The sequence below is a fragment of the Glycine max genome, chromosome 2 (assembly GCF_000004515.6).
Source record: "Glycine max cultivar Williams 82 chromosome 2, Glycine_max_v4.0, whole genome shotgun sequence".
In the NCBI taxonomy this organism is placed as follows: Eukaryota; Viridiplantae; Streptophyta; class Magnoliopsida; order Fabales; family Fabaceae; genus Glycine; species Glycine max.
The window spans coordinates 38857207-38875658 of record NC_016089.4 but is presented as its reverse complement, the minus strand read 5'-3'; positions in this window follow the sequence as shown (position 1 = coordinate 38875658).

Genomic DNA, 18452 nt, shown 5'->3' with positions numbered 1-18452 from the left:
TATTAGGGGTAATTTTGTAATTTTACATGCATTAACTGCACTATTTGATGTGTGTGTGCGTGTTGGGAGATAAATTTAATTGAACTGGGAGAAGCCCAATCCAATTAAATTTTGGACCATCATAAGGGGGAGGTGAGCAGTTTCTTGCTACACCCATTGCCACATCATATAGTCACACTTTGTGTATGTCCTTTATGCTTTACATGCCTTATGACACCTAAGCACACTTAGTGGAGAATCTTGAACTCGATCTTGGATTAGCGGGCTGAACCATAACTAAAATTCACTAATCATAATTAGTAAAATTTTGGCTCCAAATTTGGCTCCACCAATTCAAATTCAAATTCAAGTGAAATTTGAATAGAAATTCAAATTTCCCTCCAATTTTGTGTGACACTTTGGCTATAAATAGAGGGCTTGTGTGTGTATTTTTCAACTTTGATCATTTGAGAATTACACTTCAAAGTTCAGACCTCATTTGAGCTATAAAATTTCGTGCTCCTCTCCTTCTCCCTCCACTCATATTCTCCTACCTTCAAGCTCTTATCCATGACTTCCTATAGTGGTGAGCTTGTTCTTGACTCATTTTCTCCTTGAAGTGGCGTCATCAATCATCTTTCTTCCTTCTCCATTCCTCTGTCATTGATCTTCAAGAAGCAAAGGACTCTATTGATGAAGAAGATCCTAGGCCTACAAGCTCCATATGGAGCTACATCACTGCCCTTGTGCAAAATCAAACCATTGTTCAAGTGAAAATCTGGGTACGTCGTGGGGTTGGAGGAGATTAATTGCAGCATGTCCTAAAAATCCGAGCTCGCAGTTAGTGATGCAATCCTTCCCTCCAAGGGAATTGGATATGATGCAATCCGACCCTCCAAGGACATTGGATAGAAGACTCCAATAAGATTGGGCCAGAGATGCAAGAGAAGACCCTAGGGTTCTCATGAGCCTTAGAGTAGATTTTGGGCCCATAGGCTATGTATGAGCCCGCTTATCTTTGTACATATTAGATTAAGGTTTGATTATTTTTGGGCCTTATATTTAGGGCTCCATAATGTAGGTAGGGTACCCTAGAAATGTAGAATTTTTCAGCCCTTGTATTTTAGGGCACCTAGACTAGTTTTTGTATTAGGGGTAGTTTTGTAATTTCACATGCATTAAGTGAATATTTGATGTGTGTGTTGGGAAATAAATTTAATTGAATTAGGAGAAGTTCAATCCAATTAAATGAGGGGGAGGTGAACATTTGCTTGCTACACCCCATTGCCACATCATAGTCACACTTTGTGCATGTCCTTTATGCTTTACTTGCCTTATGGCACCTAAGCACACTTAGTGGAGAATCTTGGACTTGATCTTCGATTAGTGGGCTGAACCATAGCTAAAATTCACTAATCATAATTAGTGAAATTTTGGCTCCAAAATTTGGTTCCACAAATTCAATTTCAAATTCAAGTGAAATTTGAATAAAAATTCAAGTGAAATTTGAATAGAAATTCAAATTTCCCTCCAATTTTGTGTAACACTAAGGCTATAAATAGAGGTCATGTGTGTGTATTTTTTCAACTTTGATCATTTGAGAATTACACTTCAAAGTTCAGTCCTCATTTGAGGCACGAAATTTCGTGCTCCTTCTCTCCCTCTCCCTCCACTCATCTTCTCCTACCTTCAAGCTCTTATCCATGGCTTCCTATGGTAGTGAGCTTGTTCTTGACTCATCTTCTCCTTGAAGTGGCATCTCCAATCATCTTTGTTCCTTCTCCATTCCGTTGCTATTTATCTTTAAGAAGCAAAGGACTCCATTGATGAAGAAGATCCAAGGCCTACAAGCTCCACATGGAGCTACATCAGTTAGAGAGGCCCTAATCTGGTCCATAAATGCAAATTGAGGTGTGTTTAGGAGAAGATAGTGTGCCTCAAGCATCTCGCCTAGGCGGGATAGTGCATCTATGACTACGTTGGAGGACCCACTCTTATATTGTATCTTGTAGTCGTACCCCAGTAATTTTGCGAGGTAATATTGCTGCTCCATCGTCTAAATCACCTGTGTCATTAAGTCTTCCAGACTATGATGATAAGTCAGTATTGTGAATTGGTGGTCGAGGAGGTATTGCCACCATTTGCATACGGTAGTAGTCATGGCATGTAGTTTTCGAACATAGGTCGAAGCACATTGGAGTTTCGGGGTGAATTGCTTACTGAAGAAAGCAATGGGTCTTCCATTTTGCATCAGTACAATGCCCATGGCATGAATTAGAGGACAAGGGGCCTCCTGAAGCTAAAATTATACTCTAAAATTCATCCTGTTTTATTGCCTTACTGCTGCATCATTATATAGGCTACTACATTCACGCATTATCACTAACAAAATTCAAATTCAACAAGCAAAATGTCACTACTAACAGCTGAGGCCGTTACTAACAAACTATGCCACTACTAACAAACTTTGGCATTTAGTGAAACTTAAAAGCACTACTAACAGACTAATTGATATTCTTCTATCCCGCATTCACTAAGGATACTCATAGTCCTTAAGGTAGGCTGGCTTGCTTGTGTTCCTTTTGGGCCTATGACTTGGGCTTCTACTATGGTTGTTGTGTTCCTGGTACTGGGGTTCTGGATGCTATTAGTAAATCATAATAATTAAAATTTAGCTGAATTCCTCTCTCGGTCCCAGCAGATCCTGGTCTACCTACCCCCTGCAAATTTTGTTACGTCAAGTTCCTTGCATTGCTTATTCATGTTTGTTAAAATATGAATAAAACGTACAAGATTTTGGAAATTTGATCCCTCAAACATCCTTTTTTCAAGTACTTGACAAAGGACTGACGAATTAACATTTTAATAGGATTGTTGGCTAAGAAAAATAAACAATCAACTACGTATATTTGCCACTTGACTCATCACACCAACACCTTCCCGGGATTCTTCTTAGCTACAATGAGACAGTAGTATAATGATAATAAATAGACTCGAGGTATCTCAATAGAAACCATGAGGCTCCCAAGTATCACCACCTCCTTAACACTTTTCCTCATTCCCTACCTCTTCATACACCTCTGAGCATACACCCCAATGGAGAACTTCACCATCAGTTGTGGCACCATGGGGATATTCTTTGACAGTGAAAGGAAATGGACAAGAGACATAGACTTAATGATCTTATCTTGTCAAAAGGGCACTATTTCTGTTAAAGCAACAACACAAGCTCCATCCACCAATCAAGTTCCCTATACCACAACTCGTGTTTCCCATTCCCAATTTTGTTACTCCATCCCTGTCACTGCAGGTCCCAAATTCCTTCACCTTTTCTTCTACCCAGTTTCTTATTACCCTTCCTTTCTCGCACCAACATCTCCTTCATCGTTCAATCCAACCAATTCTTTCTCCTTGATGGTTTCAGTGCCTCTTTAAACTCTGACGCTGAAAACAAGGAAACCATCTTTAGAGAATTCGTCATCCATGTGGATAAAGCCAGAGGCTTATCCTCACCTTCACTCCATCACAGTTTTCATACCCTAATTTCGTCTGGGGATCATTATTTGTTGGCATGGGACCTTTGCTTGACCGCCTCAAAATGTTTAACACCCATCGTTATGTAATTTGTAAAGTTTCGCAACATTCCGGAAGGAAAAAACAAGCATTGTTGCGAAATCCGTAAAGTTTTGCAACATTCCGGAAGGAAAAACAAGCATTGTTGCATAATCCATAAGGTTTCGCAACATTCCGGAAAGAAAATAGGTGTCGTTACGTAATCCAAAAAGTTCCATAACATTTCGGAAAGAAATCAATAAAAAAAAACACAAAAGGGGGTGTATTTAGTGAAAAGGGGGGTGCAAATAGAAACCGGGCCCACTTGGGCCTTCCTGAGGGTTCCAAAAGAAGGTGGTGCCTTCTGGTGGAAGCAACCCTGCTCGTCTGGGCGAGCTGGGCGGCAACCACCTCCCTCTTTTCTCCTATAAAAAGGGGAAAGAGGGTAGAGCAAAAATGTTCAGCCCCTCTAGTATTGAGAATTCTCTCGAAATTAGTGAAAAAAATTGTTTCCGTGGAAAAAATCCAAGTCGAGGTGCTTCCATAACGCTTTCAAGACATTTCCGTAAGCGATTTCGTGGAGATTCTTCATCGTTCTTCGTTCGTTCTTCATCGTTCTTCGGTTTCAATCGGTAAGTTCCTAAAATGGAATCTTTCACTTCATTCTATGCACCCTTAGTGGTCCCTACTTGTTTCGCGTACTCTTATTTTCATTTTGTTTGTTTTCCGTACCCCCTTTTAACGTGTTTTAATCGTTTATTTAAGCCGTTTTCTCACCTAATAAATGATAAAATAAATTTCAACTGATTATTTGTGTTGTAATCTCGTTTAATCACCATTAAAATAAAATCTAACCGATTGTTCACACTATAATAGCGGTTAAACCTAAAAAATGGGGACAAAATAATAATAAAATAATCAAAATATCTTTGAATAAAATAATCAAAAAAATCAATCGGACGTTTTTTTCTTTAAAAGTTTTCTCGAATGAATTGACTAATAACCAAAGTGAAACTATGGCTAAAATCAACTCACCAATCAAGTTTTGTCCGCAAAAATCACTAAAAACCGTTTTAAAGGCCCAACGCCTTAAACGGTCCTCTTTGCTTTTATCGGTTAACATGGACCGTTCAAAAGCCTAAAATCAAGATGTAACTTTACCACTTTTGCAAGAACTACGTAGGTCTGATTTCCTCATCGCAATTGAGGATACGTAGGAGCAAAAGCCCCGCTTTTGTCGACCACCCCAAGAGATCGTTAATGGTCCAACGCCTTAACGTTTCTCTCCTCTCAAAAACCAAGAGATCGTTAATGGTCCAACGCCTTAACGCTTTTCTCCTTTTCAAAAATCAAGAGATCGTTTAATGGTCCAATGCCTTAAACGACTTTTGTTCGGTCAAAATATATCTTGCGAAAAAAGATAAAAATAGCTTAACCAACGTTTAGTTCTCAAAGAACTATGTAGGTTTGATTTCCTCATTGCAATTGAGGATAGGTAGGAGCGAGGGAAACACCCTTGTCCACCACAAAAAGGCAAAAAATACAAAAACATAAAAAAGCATAAAAACACAAAAAGACATAAAAAAGGGATAATAAACCATTTTGAAGTCATATTTGCATACTTGATTAAAGGATGTCGTCCCTTGTGACGGACGCATGGGGTGTTAATACCTTCCTTGTGCGTAAAAATAACTCCCGAACCTTTCACACTTAAAGTTCATAGATCACACCTTTTCCGGTTTTTCTGACGTTTTCCTCAAATAAACATTGGTGGCGACTTCGCGCATTTTCCTCCAATGGAAGACGCACCCGTGAGCCCCCGCGTCATCCTCCCGCCGAAGGGTAGGTTGCGACAGTTGGCGACTCCACTGGGGACTTTTTTAGAGAGTTAGGCCTTCTAATCTCGTGCAATATCATGACTTCCTCTTTTTTTTCGGTTCCCTTTTATTTTTCTTACGTTCCTGTATATAACTCTTTGATGCTTTTAGTGTGTTTTTGAAATGTATGCATGAGATAGATATTTATTCATTTGATGCACACAAACTCCAACACTATTTGTACACACGGTGAGTTGAAAAGGGGCCCTATACCTGGGTCCATGGGAACATAAGGAGTGGAGGTGAATCTGTGGTCATGCTGGGTCTCCGACTTGCTTGATAACAGTGAACCTTCATCTAGAGTTTTTCTCTTTGATAACATATTGTTGCTGGTAGTCCTTATTGCCACAATATGTTTGTTGAAGGGGATGATACCTCTAGAAACCATCAAAATAGATATGACCACCTTGAGAATTATCACTAAAAGCCTTTTAGTTCCTCCCGTTTAGGTCCCTAAAATAGAGGCACGAAGCGAACACGCTGCGTGCGTTTTAAACACTGTCATGCATATAACCTAAATGTCATGTACGCCTTTGTTGTATGATTATTTGAGGATATTGCCATGTTATGTACATCCCCCTGTTGCGCTTTTGCATGTCTGCATCATGTCGTCACGCACGCGTTGTATGTTGATCTCGTCTTTTGTCACGGGAAGCCGGAAGGTCCATATCACCTTCTTAACTGCATACATGGGGAACTGCACCCCCAAATGCGCAAGTAAGAAGATATGATTTTTCGGTCTCTCATGTCTGTAAATGCATTTATATCATGCACCGCATAAGCATCTCTTCATGGCATCGTAATGTACATATCGTTCCTGCATTTGTCTCTTACCATATTCATGCATTGCATTTTGCATAAGTCACTTCATCACCATGCATCTGCATCTAACATGTTTTTTGCATACCATTTGTTTTCATGTTTACTCACGCATGATCCTTGCATTTTCCTTTGCAAAACAAAAAAAAAGGAAGCATGAAAATTCACGCTGCATTCTTAGTTGCATATGTTCGGTACCATGAGCCAATCATGTTGGGATCATAAACTCGTTTCACTTAAAAACAAAATGATTGAACATGGTACCTAATGCATGGTTAACTAAGAAAAGATGTTTCTTCGGGCATCTCAATTTCATAATTACATTTGCCATGCATAGCTTAAGTATGCTCAAGTCATTCATCTCTGTGAAATGTTGTCAAATTATTGGCAATTGAAATTGCCATTCCATGGGTTATGGGGTTGAACCAAGCTCATGATTTTACGAAAAAGGTTCATCAAGTCATGTTGAAGTATGGAAGTAACCATCTTGCAAAAATTGGGGAAAAAGATGGATCAGGTTACATCGCTGCTTCGTCTACTGCCAAACACATTTAGGATTGTTGATGTCCTTGTTACTTCCAGTTTCACCTTGACAAAGATGTCATGGACCATGTTGAAAATCTAAATTGATTCAACCCCATGTCCTGCGTAAGAATTCTCAATACTTCAAATGTGCATCATTCGCATACATCCATGCTTTTCATTGGTTGCATTGTTCATTGCATTCTTTCCTTGAAAAAAAATGAACTTAATCATTGTTATCAAAAAGAAAAGAACACACTTTACGGCGCCCTTACCGAACTCGTGCTAGAGCTAGAGTAATGGGTGAACCAGAGGAGGTGCAAGAGCAGATGAAAATTTTGACAGTAATTTTGGTGCTCGTTGAGAAGATGAAGAAGGATGAGAATCCTGATATGGTGAACCTTTCCAAGTGCCCCTTTTGGGTCAGGATTTATGATCTTCCGATCAGTCGGATAACAAAGGCAATGGCAGAGTGCATTGCTAATACTATGGGGAAGTACATGGAGTGGGATGAATCAGAGGCAAATAGGCTGGGGAGATCTATTAGGGGTTGTGTGAAACTGGATGTGACAAAATCATTACATGCAAGTTTGAACATGAAATTTGCAAAGAAGGACCCTATTAGAGTGCAATTCAAGTATGAGAGGTAATGTAACTATTGCCATGGGTGTGAATGTTTGAATCACCAACTAAGGCTCTGTGATCTGAGGGATGAAGAACACACTGATGAAGGATGAGAGGACTTGCCTTTTTGTTCTCATCTTAGGGCATCTCCAAAAAAGAATATGGTGATTGGAGGAATCAGTAAGGATGTGTTTGTTGGAGGAGTTAGGAGAAAACTAAGAAATAAAGGGGAGAAAGAGCAAAAAGAGGGCATTGATAATAGGCAAGAGGTGGGTGTGCAAATTGAAGACATGGTTGACTCACTCTTAAAAGTCCAATTTTCCAATGAGGAGAGTCACAACAAAGAGAATGAAGTGGTCAAGGAGAAGGTGGTAGAGGAGAGAGAAGGTATTGGGTCAACAAGTGCTAATCTCGAGAAGGTGGTAGAAAAATAGATAGCAAGCACTAAAATCATAAAAGAGACACATATACATGATGCGCAGATTCCTAAGATTGAGAATATTCTTGTCTCTAGCCCAGTAACAGGAGGAAATATTGGAAATCAAAGGAAATGGAAGCACCAAGGTCAAAGTAGGGGAGAAAAAGAAAAAGAGTAAAAAATGGAGTTGAGGAAACAAAAAAAAAGAGGATGAGAGGATGGATATCGATAACGATGGGTTGTTGGGAACCATGAAATTGTTGTGTTGGAATTGTCATGGGTTGGGCCACCCATATTCAATCAGAGCCTTGAGAAGGCTCGTTAAGGAGGAAAGGCCTGACTTGGTTTTCTTGTCGGAAACCAAGAAGAAAGTGTGTGAACTACAATCTTTAAGAAGTATGTTTGGGCTGAGTTCGATGATCAAGATGGACTGTGAAGGAGAAGGGAGACAGAGAATGAGTGGATTGTTGTTGATGTGTAATGACAATATTGAGGTCGATGTTAAATCTTTATCACAAAACCATATAAATTTCATGGTAAAGGTTTGGAATCTGACCAGGTATTCCAACTCTCTAATATATATGGGTATTCAAAAGAATACTTTAAGAGACATAACATGGAGTTGCTTAATTCTTTCAAAGGGGAAGACAACACACCTTGGCTTTGTTGTGGGAACTTTAATGTGGTCCTAAACCAAGAAGAGAAGGGGGGAGGGAACTTGGTAATGATGAACCAGATGTTGATGTTTGCAGATACTTTAGATACATGTGATCTTTGTGACCTAGGTTTCTTGGGCAATAGGTTCACTTGGACAAACAAGAGAAGAGGAAAGGATGGGATACTTAAGAGGGTACATAGGTCCGTGGCAAACCCTAAGTAGTGCCATATTTGGAAGGAATCAAAAGCAACTCATCATGCGAGGAATGGTTCAAATCACTACCTTATTGCTTTAGACTTTGATCTAAAACGAAAAAGCAAGAGAAGAAAGGATAAGCTATACAGGTTTAAGCAATTTTGGTTAGAGGGGGATGATTGTGAAGAGTTGGTAGTATCTTCATGGTTACCAAGGGATATGTGTTGGCTAATCTGGCTAGAACGGGGTGCATATTAGAGGAATAGGGATCCCACAAATTTGGAGGGTTGGGAAAGAGGATAAAGGAAAGGAAGAAGAAGCTTAAGGATCTACAGGAAAGGGTTTAATCTAACAATGTGGTTGATGAGGCCATAGTGACAAAAAGAACTTTTGATGATTTGTTATGGCAAGAAGAGTTATTCTCGGAACAAAGAGCAAAGGCAGGATGGCTAGCTAATGAAGACAAGAAAGGAGGTAGGAACGAGCTTGGGATTCATTGTGCGTGATTTTGAAGGTTTGTTGCTTGCAATAACCTCTATGCTTATTCAGTTCGTGCTCGAGCCTAGGGAGGCTGAGGCCTTTGCATTTCAATGATCAATTATCAAGGCAGCAAAGCTATTATTGTCTAATGCTTGTTATGATCAATTATCAGTCTTCCATGGCATAGTGGAGGACAGTAGGAGATTCCTTGCTATCTCCCTTAGAAAAGAGCTCTTATTCACAAAGCGATTAGGGAACCAAGCAGCTCATTGTTTAGCATCTTTAGCTTTTACTTTTCATTATGTTAGTTGGATTGAAGAGGTCTCGTTTCAGCTAGACCAAATCATAGCCTATGATGTATCTTATTTAAATTTCCATCATCAATAATAATTCGGCTTTAACTTAAAATAAAATTTCTTATTTACTACCTCGCTTATCATTATTTCTTCCGTTAATTATTTTACCACTATCACATTAGTGCGACCAACTTTGTTGACAATAAATCTTTCTTGAAAAAGGTTGGCCATTTATAATAAAATCTTTCCTCAATTACATTTTTTTATATCTACAAAGCTCAAATCCAAACCTCGCTAATTACCTATAATGGAGTTTTTTCTGCCAAAATAATTTCTTATTCACAAAACTCAAATTTAAGACCTTGCTTTAAGAATTCAAATCTAATTTCACATGAACCAATGACACATTGGTGTTAAATGTTATTTTTAACAATTATTTTTTAGATCTTACTTACTCTCTATGAACCAAAACTATTGATGTTTAAGATTTTTTTTTTATTAATGTTTAAGATTACTGTACACATCTCAAGAAATATTCAATTCCATTGCCACAAAATATATATTTAGTCCAAAATACCTCAATTTAATATGTAGGCTAAATTGTAACTTTGGTTCCCCTATAATTTCAAATCTACAATTTAGGTCCACTTATTTTTAAATCAAGATATTTAGTCTTCCTATTTTTCAAAATAAATTATTTTGGTCATTTCTTTAGTTGATCATCTAAAGTCAAACGTTAAATTTGATGTGTCGTATTAGTATTGACGTGAGGCTTATGTAAGTTGTCAATATAACACTTATGTGACAAGGAGTTAAATAAAATGAAAATAAAAAGAATTTTCGTATGAGTTGAACTCATGACCTTTTATTTAAAGACAAAACAATAAACATAAGACACTTGCTTTATTTAGTTAATTTTATAAATACTATTTTATATGTATCATTAGTCAATAGTTATTAATTTTTTTCAAATTATAAAAATTTATAAATTAAAATAAAATATTTAAAATTTAATTTTTAATTTTCCATGTATTTATTTTATTATAAAATTTTATTTTAATATAAATTAAAAAAAATTGTTGTTATTTTATTATAATTTTTAAAAATACATAAACTAATATATATATTATTTTAAAAAATATTTTATATAATTTCTACGAAATAAGAAATTTAAAATAATATTTTAATAATCGAAAAATTTAAATTAGTTTTTATAATTAAAAAAATTGTATCATTGATATATAAAAATAAATGTACATAATTTTTATAAATTACATGAAATAATTTATATATTAATTTATATAATTTTCTTGATTTATATAATTGGTATTAAAAAACTTATTTACTAAATAATTTTTATAGTTAAAACAAAATATTAACATGTAAGTTTCCTAAAAAAAATTAAATATTAAATTTTATTAATTTATATAATTTGAAAAAAAATAATTTACATATTAAAAGAAATTACGTAATTTGAAAATTTTACATATTAGTTTATGTAACTATATTGAATTTATATAATTAGAGTAAAAGTAATATGTATATTAAAATTAATTTATAAATTAATTTATGTAAATAATTTATATACTAATTTATGAAATTTAATTGTAAATTGGTAAAACTAAAATAAAATATTTAAGCTATTCAAAATATTAAAAAAATATAAAATGATATAAAATAAAATTAAAAAGAATTATATATGCAATATTTTTTAATTTATGAATAATTTGAAAATTTTTATTATTCAAAAAAGATAAATAACTTTTGACTAATGATTCATATAAAATAGTGTTTATAAAATTAACTAAAAAAGTAAATATTTTAGTGATTTATTATTTTATCTTTGAATAAAAAATCACGAGTTTAACTCCTATAAAAAAAATTGTTTTATTTAATTATTTGTCACATAAATATCATATTAAAAATCTACACAAGGATTATGTCAATACTAATATGTTATATGGAAGGCAACACTAATATTTGATTGTAAACATTTAACTAACAAAAAAATTAAAATTATTTATTTTAAAAAATAGAAAGAATAATTGTTTTAAATTAAAAATAAAAAAATTAAAATCATGGATTTAAAATTATTGGAAATGAAAGTTACAATTTAATCTAAGATCTATTATGAGAATAATTTAGTCACAAGTTAACTGACTCTCAGATTAGTTTTCGACCTAAAATTGAAATTTAGTATTGTTTAAACTGCTCTTCCTTATCACCCCAAAAATAAGAAAATTGTAACGTCCTAACGCGTTTTGAGTTGAGAAAGCATCACTATCATAATGACCCGAGCAATTAACAATCTGGCACCATGGTGCAGGCTTGAGGTTGCATCGCAAGTGTACGTTGGACATATTATCATCATGGCCCTTGCTTGCCTCGTGTTTAGACTATGGTGGCGGCTTTGACAATTTTATACATATGTTCATTGATCAGTGCTGTCTTATTCGGTACACATTGACTCAATCTTAGTCACCATGACCACGTGATACATTTCATGGCCGACAATCGTTTGTTACATCATCACCACCATCATCAAACTATTTTTTTTTTAATTTTCTCTACTTAGTACTTTTCTTGTCTTTATGTGGCTTTTGATTTGATTGTCACCTCTTGTCTCACGCTCGTTTTTTTCATGTTAGTTCCTGAACTTTTCTTTAGCCTTTGACTATGTTTGGAAGGGGAGAAGAAATAGAAACAAGAAATAGGTAGGTGATAAAAAAATAGAACAGAAATATGTGAAAAATAAAAATTATTTGATAAAAGAAAAAAATATTTAAATTAAAATGATTTTATATGTAACAAAGAAAATAAATATGAGAGAAGGTAGTCTATTTAGGACGTTTAGGCGAAAAAAGTAAGAGAGAAGGTATTTTTGCACAAATCTTCACATCTTGGAGAAGAAACTTTTGGTTGTGAGACCCATCCACTTTTTTGAATATTTCTCTACTCTTATTTGCTAACAAATTGTTCATGTTTTTGGGTCATTGAATTTCTGTGTTTCTCTTTGCCCCTCCACTCTATTCTACGCTCCCAAACACTCTTTGTTTTGTTGTGGGCAGAGAATTTCCTATTCATGAGTAAATTTTTAAATATTTATTGTAAATTATTTTTCATTTTTTTAAAAATTACATAGATGATATGTGGTAGTGATTAATTGTCATATCATCATCAGAGGTATCACATAGACGTACATGTTAGGAATAACCTATAAGAGTTAATGGCATAATCAATATGTCATATTTTTTATATATTCAGGAATTAAATTTAAATTATTTATTTTTTAGGAATTAAGTTGTCAGTGTTTCACACTTTTAAAGACTAAAATTAATGAATATTTACCCCTAAAAAATTATTTGTTACATTAAAACCTTTTTTATTTTGGAAGAGTCCCATAATTATTTACTACATTAAAACCTAAATTATTTAGGAATTTTTATTTATTTACATATATTTATATTTTTTAAATTAAAATATATTTTTCATCTTTGTAAAATTTTAATGTTATTTTTGGGCTTGAAGTTTGGTTTAAATCAATCCAAACTACATGTTTGATGATTGTGCACATAAGTAATTCATTAGTCAATTAAATATTTGACACGTGTTAAAAGTTTATCCCTTCTCTTTCTCTTCAATCACGCTAGCCCTTTCTCTCTTTGTTCTTCCTCTCTTTATTCTTCCTTTTTCTTTGTTCTTCTCTCTTTGTTCTTCCTCTCTTTATTCTTCCTTTCTCTTTGTTCTTCTCTCTTTGTTCTTCCTCTCTTTATTCTTCCTTTCAAGGATTGCAAGCACTTCCTTAATCCTTCTTACTTTTCCAAAGAAAATGACTTTGAATTTCTATTTTCACACTCAAGCACATTTTCAATTTTCACCATTCCATGCAAAGAGAGAGAAATGTTGGAATTTTCTATTCCAATAATTAACGTGGACTAATATTATAAGATAATTATATTAATTATTAATTATTAGTGAGTTTTATTTCATGTGATCAAATTAAGTGAGTCTGTTAGACAACTAAATTAAATGATATGGACTTAAATGAACAGATGTCAGTGTTAACCTATTAGGGGATAATGAGAATCCTATTAGATTAACATAGAAAACTATGGTCCCCAATATACCGAGCTTTCACATATAGTTTCTCTTCTTCACATTTGAAGAGTTACAAAGATCATATTAAGGAATAAAACGGTTTCGATTGAGGAAGAACCATTAAGTCATTCATTACGTTGTTAACTGGTTATCCGTTATCTCTACAACATTCTGTAACAAATCCTAAGAAGTGTACATAGATCATAAATCACCTACGGATTCAAATTCTGTTGCGTTTGTTTGATCAATCATTATGGATCCAGGTATTCCTAAAACTCTTCTTGATAATCTAATGTAATGGGTTCCTGGTGGTTATTGATATTTTATAAGAATCCCTTAAAATTCCAACAAGAAAGACATTCCAGTGGCAAAGGTGCAAAACCATTCAGACCACCTAACCCCACTTCAGATCTAGGTCCAATCACCTGCGGCGAAGACAATGCAGATGGTGACAGAGCGTCTCAAATTCAGATATGTTTGTTTGTTTCACGTGGTACAATGTAGATGGTGGAGTGTCTCTGACTTGCTGGAGGTGAAGGCCTTATGAATGAATGGACCTAAGTCCTTGTTATTGTAGATGGCAAAAGGAAGGAGGAGTTGGTCAAGTTTGTTGATGCAGTAATCATCGTTCTTAGTTCAAGTCGGATTTCCCAAACAACCTTCATTGGAGTCTCTTGTTGCTTCACCCTCATGATCATACCTGAAGTTGGTGCGGCGAATTTGGGAAGGGAGGAGGTCACAATGGAAATGTAGATGGCGATAATGGGTGGTGTGATTTTCAAATCTAATTTTGGATTTGGGTTTGTTGATTTTAATTTTTTTTTTTTGCCTTTATCAGGATTTGGATTGGGTGTTGTAAGGGAAGAGGGTTTCTTGTTTTTTTTCTTGTATAATTTTTTTTACTATAATTTATGATATTTTTTAATCTTCTGTATTTTGATTCTTATATTTTAAAAAAATATATAATTTATGATGATTTTTAATCTAAAAAATTATATTTTAAAATTTAAATGAAACAAATGTTAAAGATATTTGAATTCATTCAAACTTGAATAGTTAACTCCGAATTAAAAGTAGCACATTAAAATTTTAAAGGAATAAAAAATATATTATATCCTATTTTTTATTAGATAAAGTAAAGTAAAGCTGGAGGAGATTTTTCCTTTTCTTTTTCTTGGACGAACCCAAACACAGGACGGAATGCTCTCCTACTCCTTTGCTATCTTCTTTTATAGTTTTTGAATAATTGATTTTTTTTAATTTGTGTAATATATAAAAAGAAATGTTTTTTATTATAGCTAAAAATCATCATAAATAAATATTTTTGAATATATAAATTATATTGTAATTAAAATTTGTAATAAATAAATATTTTTAAACATATAAGTTGTATTTTAAATTTATCAACAAAACATTAAAATTTAATTTAGAAATAAAGGTGAAAAAGGTAAACTGAAATATATATATATATATATATATATATATATATATATATATATATATATATATATAAGCATTCAAGAAAATTTATTTATTTGATATAAGATAAAAGGAGGGTGGTTTAAGATGATTAAGAAAGAAAAAAAATTAGACTAATTTTTAAATCAAATTAAAATTAATTAAGAAATATAATTGAAAAGAATAAAAAATAAATTAAATATATAGGATAAGGTCGACATGCTGAATGAGAATGATTCCTATAAAAGATGCTCTCATTCAATAGTAACAGCTGAAAACACTATCATTTAGGAATAATTCTTAAAAGTAGTTATTAAATAATAACTCTGAGAAATGCTATTGTTACTTAATAAAGTGATAAAGATCCAATAAGCCAACTCAAATATCCTTTGTGTGACATGCATTAGAGGTCTCATGAACCGATTCAAGACTAGTTATGAAGATTAATCAAAGTGGATTAGAGATTTCACTAAAATTGATTATTATTAGAGCTCAACATGATGAAAACATGAATAGCCCGAATTCATATGATCAAGAAGCATTGAGCTTGAGTTTAATTATTAGTATTTTCGACTGTATAGTTAATTAATACCTAATTTCTTATTTTTATGTAATTGTCGCGCTATTTTTTTAGAATAAATCTAAATATCTTTTAATATTTTCTAGGCCAGTTTTTTTATATTTATGGGCTTTCTAAACCATTATGATAGTAGAGCTTAATGAATCATTGTGATGGTTAATAGAAAATAAGTGCTTAGTAAAATGTTTCGGGGAAGTGTCATTACTAGTGGGAAATTATGCCTAGTGGAATATTAGTGGAAAATTACTTCATGTACATCAAGGGATGCTTAACTTAATCCACAAATAGGAACCTCTTGCAAGTAATTAATAAGATAAAATTTGAATATTAATGAAATTTGAGTGTTTAGGCCATATGAGAATTTTTCGTTTGATTTTAGGTTAAAAATTTTATAGTATTGATTTACTAACATATCACAATTAAGATTGTGCTTCTTTTGATAATTTTAATTCTACTGACACATCATAATTAATTGGGGTAAAGTTCTTTTTATTATTCACTTATTTTCAAGACAATCCTAAGTAAAATCAAATTATGAAGACTCGAATATAATTCAGATGTAGAATTATTAACGTGCATCCTATTTTTAAGTGAATTTGGGTGGTAGAAAAACAACAATAAGATGAAAAATGAAAAAAAGAGAGCAGAAATAATAGATTGATGTGATAATTAAGGGACATAATAATAAGAAAGGAATATATATATATATATATATAGAAAGAAAAAATATAGTATATGGTATATTGGCTATTTCTTTTATTTTTCATTGACTTTTTTCCCCTTTTAAGATGCCAAACAAATCCAATTAGTTATAGGTTAAGGGAGGGAAACTAAGGATGATAATAGGATGGGTCAAGAACAAGTTATTTTAATTAATTATCCCCGTCCCTATGTGACCAGGATAAATTCAAAGACAATTTTAAAAGAATCAGGTATATGAAAAATTAAAATTCAACCCCATCTTTATCGAGGTTAGAAAACTTGCAAGAAACCTGGCCACATATTTTAAAAATTTAAGTTACTTATATATAATTTTAAATAAACCCTATACTAAATTATTAACTACATTTGAACTCAAATAATATAAAAAATTAATAAAAATGAATAGTAAAATGAGAAATTTAAGAATAAATTTATTTTTTATATATTGTGTAATTTTATTTTATTATTAATTATTGTTATATTTTAAAATTTTCATTTATTAATTATAATAATTAAATTATTAATTTCTATTTTAAATAATTATAAGTATATATAATTAATTTAATAATTATTATATATATATATATATATATATATATATATATATATATATATATATATATATATATATTATTGAATTCTTCGTTATTTGGATGAGAGTTAATTCTCCTATTGTCTATTTTTTCTTCGTGGACTTTTCTAGTTTTGTCCACTGTTAAGCCAAATTAAATTGCAGCAATATAATTTGATGTTAATTATATATTATTGAATGCTTCATTATTTGGATGAGATTTACAATTCATAAGCCAAAAGGAAAAGGAAATATTTTGTACTTTTATAGTATTATACTCAGTCTGCTACTCATACAATATGCATAATATTATATAACTAAATTGAAAATATTATAATATGAAAAATTCAATTAAATCTTAATTATAAATATAGCATTATATGAGAAAAATATTATGTATGGATAGTGTAAAAAACATTACACAAACATTTAATGATAATAAATTTATTAATTTTTAAAATAATTATTTTAAAATGATTCAAACGATAATTTATAATTAAATGATAGTGTAAAATAGTGATTACATAATTATTAAACCCTACTTATATATGTATATTTTAAAACATTTTCTTACTAAGATTTTTTGGGACTGAGTCAATCGAGATTGCTTGCTGTGTATATATTTTTTTAATGTATATACGTAATATAGCCGGAGTATATTTTTTAATAAGACGTGCTCATGTTATTTCTTCCCTTCTTTTTTAAAATATCATATAAAAATGAAGTTTATCATAAATTTAAACGCTGACATATCAACACTCACATTGATATATTGCTTATATTAAACGTAGAACAATGAAGTGTCTAACTACCAAAAGTCTGACATTGCGAGCTTGATTCCAGCTGCGTGCTGTTAACATACTTTTATAATGAGGTGTTTATATAAAAATATGAAAGAATAGCATAATCATGTAGTCATCTAAATATGTACAAGCTAAAATAATATTTAAGATTAATGTATGTTTGAATATGTTAATTTATAGAATAACTCTCTCGATCCAATCATTTTCAAATTCTAACTAGTTTCGAGATTGCATGTATTAAAAGGCCACCTATACTATAAAAGTAAAACTAAATAACTATCGTAAATTAAGTTATTTCACACACACACACATATAATATATATATATATATATATATATATATATATATATATATATATATATATATATATATATATATATATATATATATATATATATATATATAACGAGGAGAAATGCCTGAAGATATTATTGTCTAATGTCTATTAACATTTCCTTAAAAAAAATTAAATAATTATTGGCAAAATTTAGTGACGAAAATTATTTTTTATATATATATATGTAATAAAATTTTTATTTTTTTTTTTTATATATATATATATATATATATATAAAATATTTTATATATTTTTTTTCATAAAATATCCCTCTCTCTCTACGCTCCTATATATTGTGAGAGAGAGTGTGTGAGACACATACAAATAAAGAAAACACTCGCTAAATTGTGTCGGGAGAGCGAGAGATTTCACACTCACACACACGAACAAAAATAAAAAAACAGATAGAGAGTGTTCACACAATATACGCGCTATATATATCACGCGCGATATATATATATATATATATATATATATATATA